Source organism: Pelophylax lessonae (genome assembly GCF_965119305.1).
Source record: "Pelophylax lessonae genome assembly, chromosome: 1".
Lineage (NCBI taxonomy): Eukaryota > Metazoa > Chordata > Amphibia > Anura > Ranidae > Pelophylax > Pelophylax lessonae.
Genome location: NC_138768.1, coordinates 470,252,626 through 470,267,201, shown reverse-complemented (window position 1 = coordinate 470,267,201; position 14,576 = coordinate 470,252,626).

The window sequence follows — 14,576 nt, the reverse complement described above, 5'->3', positions numbered from 1 at the left end:
TTGTATGGGGGGCGGCTGTAATATCTCTATATGTCCAGACTGGAGGAAGCCTTATACTGATTGAAGACCACAAGCACGGTGTGGGTCGACGGTTCCGTTACATTCACGTAACCCAGTGGGTGGAGTATCTGCTTTGAGTATGTCTGCAGTTTGATTGGTGTTGGACGGACAGTTGTTTGGATCAGAAGTTTTCTCCATTGTTTCTGGGTGATAACTGAAACTGCTGCTCCTGTGTCTACATCCATCTTGAGTTTCTTTCCTTCCACGGTTACCTCTACAGTCATTGCTGAGGGTGCTGAATGCATATGATGTATGTCCAATCTGTGGAGCACTTGCTCATCCTCTGATTCAGATGACGGTGTATATCTTCCCACCATATATGCCTTTGCCCTGGGGTTCAGAGGTTGTTTATTTCGCACCTTCTTACTGCGGCAGACTCGTTTCAGATGGCCTGCCTTACCACAATTATGACAGAGCTGATCCTTAAACCGGCAGACTTTGTGATCATGGTCTGTATTCCCACAACGGTAGCAAGCTGACTCCCGGTTTGGTGAGGGTCTATATTTACAGTTTGCTGCTGTTGGCTTGACTGCTGTTCTGAAAACTTCCTCTTTAACCTCTTCCCTTCTGCTCTGGGGGTTCAATACCTCTGTATCTTTCACAGCCATTTCTATCACTGAAGCTATCTCAATTGCCTTTGTAAGGGTAAGGTCTTTCTCTGTTAACAGTCTCTTTTGGCTAGACTCACTATTTAGTCCCATGACAAACTTATCCCTCAGTGCAGTTGGCAAATACTCCCCAAAAGAACAGGTTGAGGCTAGTCTGCGAAGGGCGAGCACATAAGCCTTAATATCTTCACCTGGCTGCTGCTGCCGCTGATAGAACCTGAATCTCTCTGCAATTTCTAGTGGTTTAGGCTGGAAGTGATTCCCTAACAGTGTCAGGAGCTCTGCCAAAGTCTTAGTTGCTGGTTTTTCAGGGAAAAGGAGATCCCTAAGAGTGTCATATGTCCTAGCACCAACCACTGTCAGAAATACTGCTACTTGCCTGTCGCCTGGGATGGCATTTGCATAAAAATATTGTTCTAATCTCTCAATCCAGGAGCTCCACGTTGTCTGTTCTCCATCAAATTCACTTAATGTCCCGATCAATGACATTTTCCTGCTGGGCTCTGTGGGTGTGGGTGTTTGTATCCAGGAGACAATCCAGAGTTTTTTTTTCCTTCTTTTCTTCTCTCACAGGGATAGTAACCTTGTAAATCCCATCCTCGTCGCCACTGTTATATTCTCCGTGTTGTGAGAGACACAGGACTCTGGTCTGGAACAACGGGTGTTTATTCAGTACTCTCTGTACACTACAACATGCATTTCAGGACAGCTCTGCATATCAATACATCTCTACATGTGTCTCCAAGATGGCCACTCTGCCCCTTGACCCTTGTCATCACTCCTGGGTGGAGCCAGCCTTAAAGTGACAGTACATGTGAAACCCTTCAGGTATAACACTTTTGTCACAGGGTATTTAAAAAACATGACAGGCAGAGGAAGAGGCAGACACTTACGCAGGTGTGGTACGTGTAGGGCAGGAGCAGTAGGCCGGAGCCAAAGTGTGAAGTTTCAGAAGGTGCGTTCGATTACATCAAAGGACACACCAGACTTGGTTGAGTGGCTCACTCAGCCTTCCTCTTCTGCACCCTCATCACTCTCTGCTGTGTGCACCCCCAAAGACACCGCCACAAACACCTCACCACCACCACCACATACCCTCTGCTTGAGTCACTGGAATTATTTTCTGATCCATCACAAGACATTTGTGATGCGCAGCCATTGTTGGCATTGGATCAGGAAGAGGAGGTAGCAACAGCCGCCACTCAGCCGTCTGACGACAGTACCCAGATCAGCCCAAGGAGGTTGGTCCCCACTGTTGCTGCCTACTCCGAGATCTCTAATGTCAGTGGTGGGGAAGGTGACGCGTCTATGGACTTCACATGCGTGGCCACAAGAGAGGAAGAGGAGGGGAGTTCAGAGGGAGAGACAGAACAGCAGATATGGAGGAGAGGCAGGCAGAACTTGCATTGCACAAGAGGTACAAAGCAGACTGAAAATGTATCAGGAGCGAGCCATCAATCATGTACAGTCACATCTGGCGCTCCCAGGATGCCGGCACTTGGCTCTGCAGTGTGGGCTTTTTTTAATGTGTCCGTTGCTGACAACAGTGTTGCCATCTGCAGCCTTTGCAGTCAACGCATAAGTCGGGGTAAGCCCAACACTCACCTAGGGATGACCGCCTTAAGAAGGCACCTGAACTCTCATCACTGAGCCCAGTGGGAGCAACACCGTCAGAACCCACATGTAACGCGTTCGTTCCAGATCCACTAACCTGTGCCCGCTCCAGCTCCCCGCTCACGTGGTTCCTGGCGCGTGCGCCCCTGCACCATAGGGCGCGCGCCGGTTGTTTGAAATTTAAGGGGCCTGTGCACCAGTAATTGGTGCCTGATCCAAACCTCCCTTCCTGTTTCCTGTTTCCTGTGACCTGTTTCCTGTTTCCTATGACCTGTTTCCTGTGACCTGTTTCCTGTTTCTTATATAAACCCACTCCCCCTTCCTGTCCTTGTCGGATCTTGTTGCCTTAGTGCCTTGAGAAAGCGATTTGTGTTTGCCTTGCCTGTGTATCTGACCTTCTGCCGTTGACCTCTGACTTCGAACCTTTGCCACCTGACCTGACCTTCTGCTACGTCTGACCTTGCCTTTGCCTTGTCCTATTGTACCACGCCTGTATCAGCTGCCAGTGAGGTTGAGCCGTTTCCGGGGGACACGACCTGGTTGCTACCGCCGCAGCAAGTCCATCCCCGCTCGAACCGCTTAGAACCGGTCCTCTAGTACGGTCCACGCCAATCCCTCACTGACACAGAGGATCCACCTCTAGTGCAGTCATCTGCCGCCAGTCCGGACCCTGACAGTATATCCGGCCATGGATCCCGCTGATGTGCCGCTGCCTAGTCTCGCTGACCTCACTACCGTGGTTGCCCAGCAGTCCCAGCAGATTGCCCAACAAGGACAACAACTGACGCAGTTGACCGCCATGATTCAACAGCTTCTGCCGTCACAGCCAGCTTCTGCATCTCCTCCTCCCCGAGCTGCCGCTGCTACCGCTAGAGTCCGCTTATCTCTCCCGGACAAGTTTGATGGGGACTCTAAGATGTGCCGGGGATTCTTGTCCCAATGTTCCCTGCACCTAGAGATGTTGTCAGACCAGTTTCCCACAGAACGGTCTAAGGTGGCGTTCATGGTCAATTTATTATCCGGGAAGGCCTTGGCCTGGGCCGCACCGCTTTGGGACCGCAACGATCCTGCCACTAACTCTGTCCATTCCTTTGTTTCCGAAATCCGCAGTGTCTTCGAGGAACTTGCCCGTGCCTCGTCCGCGGAAACAGCCTTGCTGAACCTCGTCCAAGGAGACTCTACAGTGGGCGAATATGCTATACAATTTCGCACTCTGGCCTCCGAATTGGCCTGGAACAACGAGGCTCTCTGCGCGACCTTTAAAAAGGGTTTATCCAGCCATATCAAGGATTGTCTGGCTGCACGAGAAATACCTGCCTCCCTGACTGAACTTATCCACTTGGCTACTCGCATAGATATGCGCTACATTGAAAGGCGTCAAGAGCTCCGCCAGGAAAAAGATCTTGGTCGCGTCAGGCGATACCCACGCCTGGCTCCTCTCTTCCAGCACCCTTTGCAGTCTGCTACCGTGCCTTCCACCGAGGAGGCCATGCAAGTGGATCGGTCTCGCCTGACCCAACAAGAGAGGTCTCGCCGGAGGAACGAGAACTTATGTTTATATTGTGCGAGCTCTGAACACTTCTTAAAGGACTGTCCTCTTCGTCTTCAGCGTCCGGGAAAACGCTTGCACCTAGTGAATGTGGGAGAGACGTCACTGGGTGTAAATTCTGCCTCTCCACGCCTGATCGTTCCAGTACGAATTTCTCTAGCCTCTAAAGTCTTCTTCTCTGCGGAGGTCTTCTTGGACTCTGGTTCTGCAGGAAACTTCATTAAAGCCTCTTTCATCAACCGGTTTAACATCCCTGTTATCCGTCTCGTCAAGCCCTTCTTTATTTCCACAGTTAACGGAGAGAATCTGAACTGCACCGTGCGTTACCGCACAGAACCCGTGCTCATGACCATAGGGGTTCTCCACCAAGAGATGATTGAATTTTTTGTTCTGCCTTACTGCACTTCTGACATCCTTCTTGGCTTGCCTTGGCTCCAGCGCCACGCTCCTACCCTCGACTGGACCTCTGGGGACATTAAATCATGGGGCCCTACCTGCCACACTCATTGCCTCAAGTCGGTACCCACCAGACAAATCTCCTCTCCTTTGCTCGGCCTTCCTAAAGCCTATCAAGACTTTGCTGACATCTTTTGCAAGAAACAGGCAGAGGTCTTACCACCACATAGACCCTTCGACTGCCCCATTGACTTACTTCCTGGTACCACACCGCCTCGTGGCAGGATTTACCCTCTCTCTGCTCCTGAAACCAAGGCCATGTCGGAGTACATTCAGGAGAATCTCAAGAAAGGTTTCATCAGGAAGTCTTCCTCTCCTGCCGGAGCAGGATTCTTTTTTGTTGCCAAAAAAGATGGGTCACTACACCCTTGTATTGATTATCGCGGTCTCAACAAAATCACGGTAAAGAATCGCTACCCGCTGCCTCTCATCTCAGAGCTCTTTGATCATTTGCGCGGAGCAAAGGTCTTCACTAAGCTTGACCTCAGGGGCGCTTACAACCTCATCAGAATCCGTGAAGGAGATGAGTGGAAAACCGCTTTCAATACCAGAGATGGCCACTTCGAGTATCTTGTCATGCCCTTTGGCCTGTGCAATGCTCTTGCAGTCTTCCAAGACTTTGTCAATGCGATCTTCCGGGACTTGTTGTATACCTGCGTAGTGGTCTATCTTGACGACATACTAATCTTCTCCTCCACTCTGGAAGAACACCGTCTCCATGTTTGTCAAGTGCTCCAGCGTCTCCGTGTTAACCATCTTTACGCTAAAATTGAAAAATGCCTCTTTGAACGTAGCTGCCTTCCGTTTCTGGGATACCTAGTTTCTGGACAAGGTCTTCAAATGGACCCTGACAAGCTCTCCGCAGTCTTGAATTGGCCACGCCCCTCGGGACTTCGCTCTATCCAGCGCTTCCTCGGATTCGCCAATTACTACCGCCAGTTCATCCCCCACTTCTCCACTATGGTGGCGCCTATTGTGGCACTAACCAAGAAGGGAGCGAATCTGAGATCCTGGCCTCCCCAAGCGGAAGAAGCCTTTACTTGCCTTAAGACCGCCTTTGCCTCCGCTCCAGTCTTGTCTAGGCCCGATCCGCTGAAACCATTCTTCCTGGAAGTAGATGCCTCCTCTGTGGGAGCCGGAGCGGTTCTTCTTCAAAAGTCCGCTAAAGGAAGAAATGTCACCTGCGGCTTCTTCTCTAAAACTTTTTCCCCTCCAGAAAAGAACTATGCCATTGGAGACCGTGAACTACTAGCCATTAAGTTGGCACTAGAGGAATGGAGACATCTCCTGGAAGGATCCCTTCATCCTATCACCATCTACACTGACCACAAAAATCTCTCGTACCTTCAGTCTGCCCAGCGCCTTAATCCGCGCCAGGCCAGGTGGTCATTGTTCTTTGCCCGATTCATTTTCCAGATCCATTTTCGTCCTGCTGATAAGAACATTAAGGCGGATGCCCTATCACGCTCCACCGATGCCTCCGAAGACGAAACCGTCCCTCAACACATCATTCCTCCTGAGTGTCTGATTTCAACCGCCCCTGCTTCACTGGTACCAGTTCCTCCAGAGAAAAACGTATGTTCCTCCACGTCTTCGCCTCTAGACTCTCAAATGGGGTCACTCCTCTCACCTGGCGGGTCACGCTGGAATTAAAAAGACGACTCAGCTAATTGCCAGACACTATTTGTGGCCTTCCTTTGAGAAAGATGTAAAGGAGTTCGTTCGGGCCTGTACTGTCTGCGCACGTGACAAAACTCCCCACCAGAAGCCTGCAGGTCTTCTCCTCCCTCTGCCAGTGCCCGAACAGCCTTGGTCCCACATAGCGATGGACTTCGTCACTGACCTTCCCGTATCCCATGGCAACACAGTCATATGGGTGGTTGTTGACAGATTTTCCAAAATGGCACATTTTGTCCCGCTTCCTGGTCTCCCTTCTGCGCCACAGCTGGCGAAGCAATTCTTTTTACACATATTTAGTCTCCATGGTCTCCCAACACATATCGTCTCCGATAGAGGTGTTCAATTTATCTCAAAATTTTGGAGAGCACTCTGCACCCAATTAAAAATCAAATTGAACTTTTCTTCCGCCTACCACCCTCAGTCCAATGGACAAGTGGAGAGGGTTAACCAGATCCTTGATGACTATCTACGACACTTCGTCTCCTCCCGTCAGGATGATTGGGTCGACCTGTTGCCCTGGGCCGAATTCTCATATAACTTTAGAGACTCTGAGTCATCCACCAAATCTCCATTTTTTGTGGTGTACGGCCGTCACCCGCTGCCCCCCCTCCCCATTCCCACCTCTTCTGGAGTTCCTGCTGTTGATGACTTGACCCTGGACTTCTCCTCCATCTGGAAAGAAACTCAAAAGTCGCTCACCCTGGCTGCTTCTCGTATGAAGAGACATGCAGATAAAAAAAGAAGAACTCCTCCTGTCTTTGCCCCTGGGGACAGAGTGTGGCTGTCTGCCAAATATATCCGGTTTCGGGTCCCCAGCTACAAACTGGGTCCGCGTTATCTCGGGCCTTTTAAAATCAAAAGCCAAATTAATGCTGTCTCTTACAAACTCCATCTTCCTCCCTCTCTCCGCATTCCTAACTCCTTTCATGTATCCCTTCTCAAACCCCTCATTCTTAACCGATTTTCCCCCAAGGTCACCATTCCTGCTCCTGTCTCTGGGTCCTCTGATGTCTTCTCAGTGAAAGAGATCCTCGCCTCCAAGGTCGTCAGAGGAAAAAAAAATTTTCTGGTTGACTGGGAGAATTGTGGTCCTGAGGAGAGGTCATGGGAGCCCGAGTCCTCGACAAGGAGCTCCTCCACAGGTTTCTGGGTACCAAAAAGAGGGGGAGACCAAAGGGGGGGGTACTGTAACGCGTTCGTTCCAGATCCACTCACCTGTGCCCGCTCCGGCTCCCTCCTCCGCTCCCCGCTCACGTGGTTCCCGGCGCGTGCGCCCCTGCACCATAGGGCGCGCGCCGGTTGTTTGAAATTTAAGGGGCCTGTGCACCAGTAATTGGTGCCTGGTCCAAACCTCCCTTCCTGTTTCCTGTGACCTGTTTCCTGTTTCCTGTGACCTGTTTCCTGTTTCCTGTGACCTGTTTCCTGTTTCCTGTTTCTTATATAAACCCACTCCCCCTTCCTGTCCTTGCCGGATCTTGTTGCCTTAGTGCCTTGAGAAAGCGATTTGTGTTTGCCTTGCCTGTGTATCTGACCTTCTGCCGTTGACCTCTGACTTCGAACCTTTGCCACCTGCCCTGACCTTCTGCTACGTCTGACCTTGCCTTTGCCTTGTCCTATTGTACCACGCCTGTATCAGCTGCCAGTGAGGTTGAGCCGTTTCCGGGGGACACGACCTGGTTGCTACCGCCGCAGCAAGTCCATCCCGCCTTGCGGCGGGCTCTGGTGAAAACCGGTAGTAACTTAGAACCGGTCCTCTAGTACGGTCCACGCCAATCCCTCACTGACACAGAGGATCCACCTCTAGTGCAGTCATCTGCCGTCAGTCCGGACCCTGACACCACAAAGCCACACTCCAGGCTCTCACCGTCCAGCCTCTTCTCCTTCTCCTCTCTCCTCAAAATTGTCCTCCACTCCACCTTCCATCATGCTGTCGTCACGTTGTTCTGGAAAAAGGCAGGATTCTGTGGCCCAAATGTTGGAGCGGAAAAAAAAGATGACTCCGGATAACCCTCTTGTCCAACGTTTGACTGCTGGCTTGTCGGAACTGATAGCCCGCCAACTACTGCCATATCAACTGGTGGACTCAGAGGCCTTTCGTAAATTTGTGGCCATTGGAACACCACAATGGAATGTCCCAGGCAGGAAATATTTCTCGCAGAAGGGCATTCCAGAGCTGTATGGCCATGTTCAGCGGCAAGTGAATATATCTCTGGCACACAGTGTTGGTGCCAAGATACATCTGACCACAGACACATGGTCTAGCAAACACGGGCAGGGAAGGTATATCACTTTTACTGCTCACTGGGTGAACCTTCTGACAGCCGTCAAGTATGTAACCCGTGGCACCCGTGTAGATTAGGTTGTACCGCCACAGATTGCATGCAGGCGTGCCTCTTCTTCTCCTCCTCCTCTTCCTCCTCCATCCTCCCTCTCCTCCTCGGCTGACTCCTCCTTTTCGGCTGCTACTGTCTCTTCCTCTGCCGCCCAAGATCCCCAGAACCTATTCCACATGCCAGGTGAGACGTTGCCATGCTGTGCTGCGTCTGTTGTGCCTGGAAGCCAAGAGCCACACTGGTCCTGCACTCCTTTCAGCTTTGCATTCACAGGCAGTTCAGTGGCTGACACTGCTGAATTTGACAGTTGGTAAAGTGGTGTGCGACAACGGTGCCAATCTGCTGAGCGCTCTGAAACAGGGCAAAATAACACACATGCCATGCATGGCACACGTCCTGAACTTGGTCTTGTGATTCGTCGCCAAATACCCTGGGGTCCAGGACATCTTGCGGCAGGCCAGGAAAATCTCGGGCCATTTCAGAAGATCTTACACAGCCATGGCTCGCCTTGCTGACATTCAGTGGCGACATAACCTGCCCGTCAGGCGTCTTATTTGTGACTGCCCAACGCAATGGAACTCAACTTTGCATATGCTTGATAGGCTGCTCCAGCAGAAACGTGCAGTTAACGACTACCTGTATGAACTCGGCAGGACAGGTTCTGGGGAGCTTGGGTTTTTTTCACCTCACCAGTGGCTGCTCATGCGCGACACATGCAGACTTCTGTGTCCATTCGATGTAGATCACCAAACTGGTCAGTCATGGCCAGGGTGCCATCAGTGACATCGTACCTTACGCCTTCTTTCTGGATAGTGCATTGCGTTGTGTCATTGATCAAGCCATCGAGGAGCAGGAAGATGAGGAAGTTGCAATGTTGGATGAATTCCCAGTGGGTGCTACTCCATCTGAGACAAGTCAACAGCAGGAGTCTGAAGAGGAGTCAGAGGAGGATGGTGCCGGGGGGGTGAGGAGGAGCAAGAAGAGCATGCTTTAAACCTTTCTGGGATCCCTGGTGTTATCCGTTAATGGGGGGAGGAGAATGAGGACGACATTATCCTGGATGATGAGCTGGAAGCAGGCTACTACACCGCTTCCAGTTTAGTGCGAATGGAGGCCTTCATGCTCCAGTGTTTTAAGGGGGACCCCCTTATAAAAAGAATATTGGCCAAGGACCAATACTGGGTGGCAACGTACTTAGACCCCCGGTACAAACAAAAAATGGCGAAAATTTTACCACAATCATAGAGGGCGGTCAGAATGCAGCACTTCCAGGACTTGCTGCAGGAAATGCTGCATTCTGCTTTTGCGTGCGCTGGCAGAGGAATTTCCAGTCACAGAGAGACAGTTGCAGGTAGCAATCCAACAGCGCCTGCAAGAAGAGGGCGGTTTGAAGATGTCTTGGTCCCTTCAGATATGAGATCCTTCTTTCAGCCGAACCATCGACAGCTGTACTTCGGATCTAGCATCAGGGTACGCCTAGACCGACAAATTTCCGACTATATCGGGTTAACGGCTGATGTGGACGCTCTGAGGAGTGATGAACCCCTGGACTACTGGGTGGGCAGGCTTGACCTCTGGCCAGAGCTTGCACAATTTGCAATGGAAATGTTGGCTTGCCCCCCGTCCAGTGTCCTGTCCGAAAGGACGTTCAGCGCAGTAGGGGGGGATCGTGACCGATAAGTGCACTCGCCTAGCTCATGACAGTGTAGAATACCTCACATTTATATTTTTGGGGCCTATACTGGCCGACACTTACTTCTTTATCCTGTGAATGCCTAATGTACCTCTAGCCACCAAATACTACGTTCTTTGCTGTCAGGTAAACCCATGTGGGCTAATTTTTGGGGCCTATACAGGCAGACACTTACTTCTGTATCCTGTGAATGCCTAATGAACCTTCAGCCACAGAATACTACGTTCTTAGCTGTCAGGTAAACCCATGTGGTCTAATTTTTGGGGCCTATACTGGCCGACACTTACTTCTGTATCCTGTGAATGCCTAATGCACCTCCAGCCACCAAATACTACGTTCTTTGCTGTCAGGTAAACCCATGTGGTCTAATTTTTGGGGCCTATAAAGGCCGACACTTACTTCTGTATCCTGTAAATGCCTAATGAGCCTTCAGCCACAGAATACTAGGTTCTTAGCTGTCAGGTAAACCCATGTGGTCTAATTTTTGGGGCCTATACTGGCCGACACTTACTTCTTTATCCTGTAAATGCCTAATGTACCTCCAGGCAACAAATACTACGTTCTTTGCTGTCAGGTAAACCCATGTGGGCTAATTTTTGGGACCTATACAGGCCGACACTTACTTCTGTATCCTGTGAATGCCTAATGAACCTTCAGCCACAGAATACTACGTTCTTAGCTGTCAGGTAAACCCATGTGGCTAATTTTTGGGTCCTATACTGGCCGACACTTACTTCTTTATCCTGTGAATGCCTAATGTACCTCCAGCCACCAAATACTACGTTCTTAGCTGTCAGGTAAACCCATGTGGGCTAATTTGTGGGGCCTTTCATGGCCGACATTTACTTCTGTATCCTGTGAATGCCTAATGTATCTTCAGCCACAGAATACAATGTTCTTAGCTGTCAGGTAAAGACATGTGGGCTCATTTTTGGGGCCTGAAATGGCCGACACTTACTTCTTTATCCTGTGAATGCCTAATGAACCTTCAGCCACAGAATACTACGTTCTTAGCTGTCAGGTAAACCCATGTGGCTAATGTTTGGGGCCTATACTGGCCGACACTTACTTCTATATCCTGTGAATGCCTAATGTACCTCCAGCCACCAAAAACTACGTTCTTAGCTGTCAGGTAAACCCATGTGGGCTAATTTTTGGGTCCTATACTGGCCGACACTTACTTCTGTATCCTGTGAATGCCTAATGTACCTCTAGCCACCAAATACTACATTCTTAGCTGTCAGGTAAACCCATGTGGGCTAATTTTTGGGGCCTATACAGGCCGACACTTACTTCTGTATCCTGTGAATGCCTAATGAACCTTCAGCCACAGAATACTACGTTCTTTGCTGTCAGGTAAACCCATGTGGGCTAATTTTTGGGGCCTATACTGGCCGACACTTACTTCTGTATCCTGTGAATGCCTAATGTACCTTCAGCCACAGAATAATACTTTCTTAGCAGTCAGGTAAACCCAAGTAGTCTAATTTTTGGGGCCTATACTGGCCAACATTACTTCTTTATCCTGTGAATGCCTAATGTACCTCCAGCCACCAAATACTACGTTCTTAGCTGTCAGGTAAACCCATGTGGGCTAATTGTTGGGGCCTATGCTGGCCGACACTTACTTCTTTATCCTGTGAATGCCTAATGTACCTCCAGCCACCAAATACTACGTTCTTAGCTGTCAGGTAAACCTATGTGGGCTAATTTTTGGGGCCTATACTGGCCAACACTTACTTCTTTATCCTGTGAATGCCTAATGTACCTCCAGCCACCAAATACTACGTTCTTAGCTGTCAGGTAAACCCACGTGGGCAAATTTTTGGGGCCTATACTGGCCAACACTTACTTCTTTATCCTGTGAATGCCTAATGTACCTCCAGCCACCAAATACTACGTTCTTAGCTGTCAGGTAAACCCATGTGGGCTAATTTTTGGGGCCTATACTGGCCGACACTTACTTCTGTATCCTGTGAATGCCTAATGTACCTCCCTCCAGCCACCAAATACTACGTTCTTAGCTGTCAGGTAAACCCATGTGGGCTAATTTTTGGGGCCTATACAGGCCAACACTGACTTCTGTATCCTGTGAATGCCTAATGAACCTTCAGCTACAGAATACTACGTTCTTAGCTGTCAGACAAACCCATGTGGGCTAATTTTTATTGCCTATACTGGCCGACACTTACTTCTGTATCCTGTGAATGCCTAATGTACCTTCAGCCACAGAATACTACATTCTTAGCTGTCAGTTAAACCCATGTGGTCTAAGTTTTGGGGCCTATACTGGCCGACACTTACTTCTTTATCCTGTGAATGCCTAATGTACCTCCAGCCACCAAATACTATGTTCTTAGCTGTCAGGTAAACCCATGTGGGCTAATTTTTGGGGCCTATACTGGCCAACACTTACTTCTGTATCCTGTGAATGCCTAATGTACCTCCCTCCAGCCACCAAATACTATGTTCTTAGTTGTCAGGTAAACCCATGTGGGCTACTTTTTGGGGCCTATACTGGCCGACACTTACTTCTGTATCCTGTGAATGCCTAATGTACCTCCCTCCAGCCACCAAATACTACATTCTTAGCTGTCAGGTAAAATCATGTGGGCTAATTTTTGGGGCCTTTTTATGGCCGACACTTACTTCTGTATCCTGTGAATGCCTAATGTACCTTCAGCCACAGAATACAATGTTCTTAGCTGTGAGGTAAACACATGTGGGCTCATTTTTGGGGCCTGAAATGGCCGACACTTACTTCTTTATTCTGTGAATGCCTAATTTTTCAGACTGGAATTGAAAATCAATGGGTCTGTAAAGGTTCCGCCAAATTGTGGAATGGATGCGGACCCATTTTACAGATGTTTGAATGGACCCTATATGTATTTGACATGTATTTACCAGCTGCTGTCAGTTCTGGCTGATTTATGAAAAAAAAATGTTTTTTGCTGTAAAAAAAAAAAAAAAAAAACTTTTTAGGGCAACTTTTGCAATTGCAATACTTCTGTTATGACATTGTCCATGTGCTGGGACTATTTGTGCACAGCTAGTAAGTCTTTTGTGGCTGCAAATATGACCTAAAGGTTTTTAAAGTCAATGGGGCCCGCTGCGTCAAGGGAGGTAAAAAAAAAAAAGGGCGGTAAAAAATAAAAAAAAAAAAGAAAAGGGGAGAAAAAGGAAAAACAGATTTTTATTTATACTTTTATTCTTCTTCCCCATCCTATCGGTCCACACGTAATAAATCTAAATAAGGGTTAATATTTAACCTTGCGCAGTTTAGCGCGGCCTAATATGGGGGAGGTAGAAGGCCTAATAGCTCCGTAGAGTGTACGAAAAAACCAAAGAAAGAAAGAAAAAATACAAAATATGAGTACACATAGCCCCAGCCCGCAGGCGACCGCCCTATATCTTATTGAAACATATGGGGAGATAGAAACAGGGGAGAACAAGTTAAAGCAATATGGAGGGATATTGTGGTCTTGATCACAGCACAATAATAGAGCTACATCACATTATTTACTCACTTCCTGTGGCTTCATCTTATGGGTCCATTACTCCTGTGTATCCCACCCCCCCCCCCCCCCACTTATTATATATCACATATCCCTCCCTCCTCTATTACCATGTTCCCCTGGCCCCTAAGGGGCCCAAAGATATCAAAAGGCTTCTAAGAGTATTATACACATAATATTATTGATTTGATCTCTTCACACAGTAGGCCCTCGTATGTTTCTAGAGATATCAGTTCCATGTTGTTGCTGGTCCCTTAAATATTGAGATGTATTGAAATGGGGGGTTAAAGAGGGTTGGTTGCTGGGTTCCTCTAGCCAGTCAGGGATAAGGATTGGTGGGGTGTCCAAAAAAGAGAAGAGTCCCGGTGCTTGGTCCAACCAACGTAAGACATAAGAGGACCCCCCCTTCTGAACCAGGTGGAAGGGGTGTCCCCAATGATAAGTAGCTCCCACTGAGCGTATTACCTCCAATAGAGGCTTCAGGAGGGCCCTCATCTTTAATGTGCGCCGGAAGAGGTCTGGGAGTAAGCGTATGGTAAACCCCTCATTTTCCATAGGACCCTTTGCCCAGGCTTTCCTCATGATCTCTTCCTTAATAGAGAAAAAATGTACTCTTACTAGCACATCCCGTGGGTGGTCTTTGCCTAGACTTCGGAGGGCACGTGCTCTGTGGACCCGGTCAAGTTCTATTGCCTCTGTGGGGGGTCGCTCCAAGAGCTCATTAAAAATTGCGGTTATTTTAGACCTCAATTCTGGGCCTTGGATTAGCTCTGGGATTCCACGTAGCCGAACATTATTTCATCTGCGGCGATTTTCTGCATCATCTTGTTGTAATTGCAGGATTTGTATCTGCCTTTGTATTACTTTGGAAGTTAATATGGTGTGTCCTGATTCTACCACTTCCACTCTGTTTTCTGTGTAATCTATTTGTTGTTTAAGTGAGTTAATCTCTTGAGTAAGAGTACTTACGATGGATACTGCCATCTCTGTGATGTCTTGTTTAGTGGGTATGGTAGCGAGGATTTCCTGCCATTCCATAGTCTGAGACCGCCATGTCAGGGCTGACTG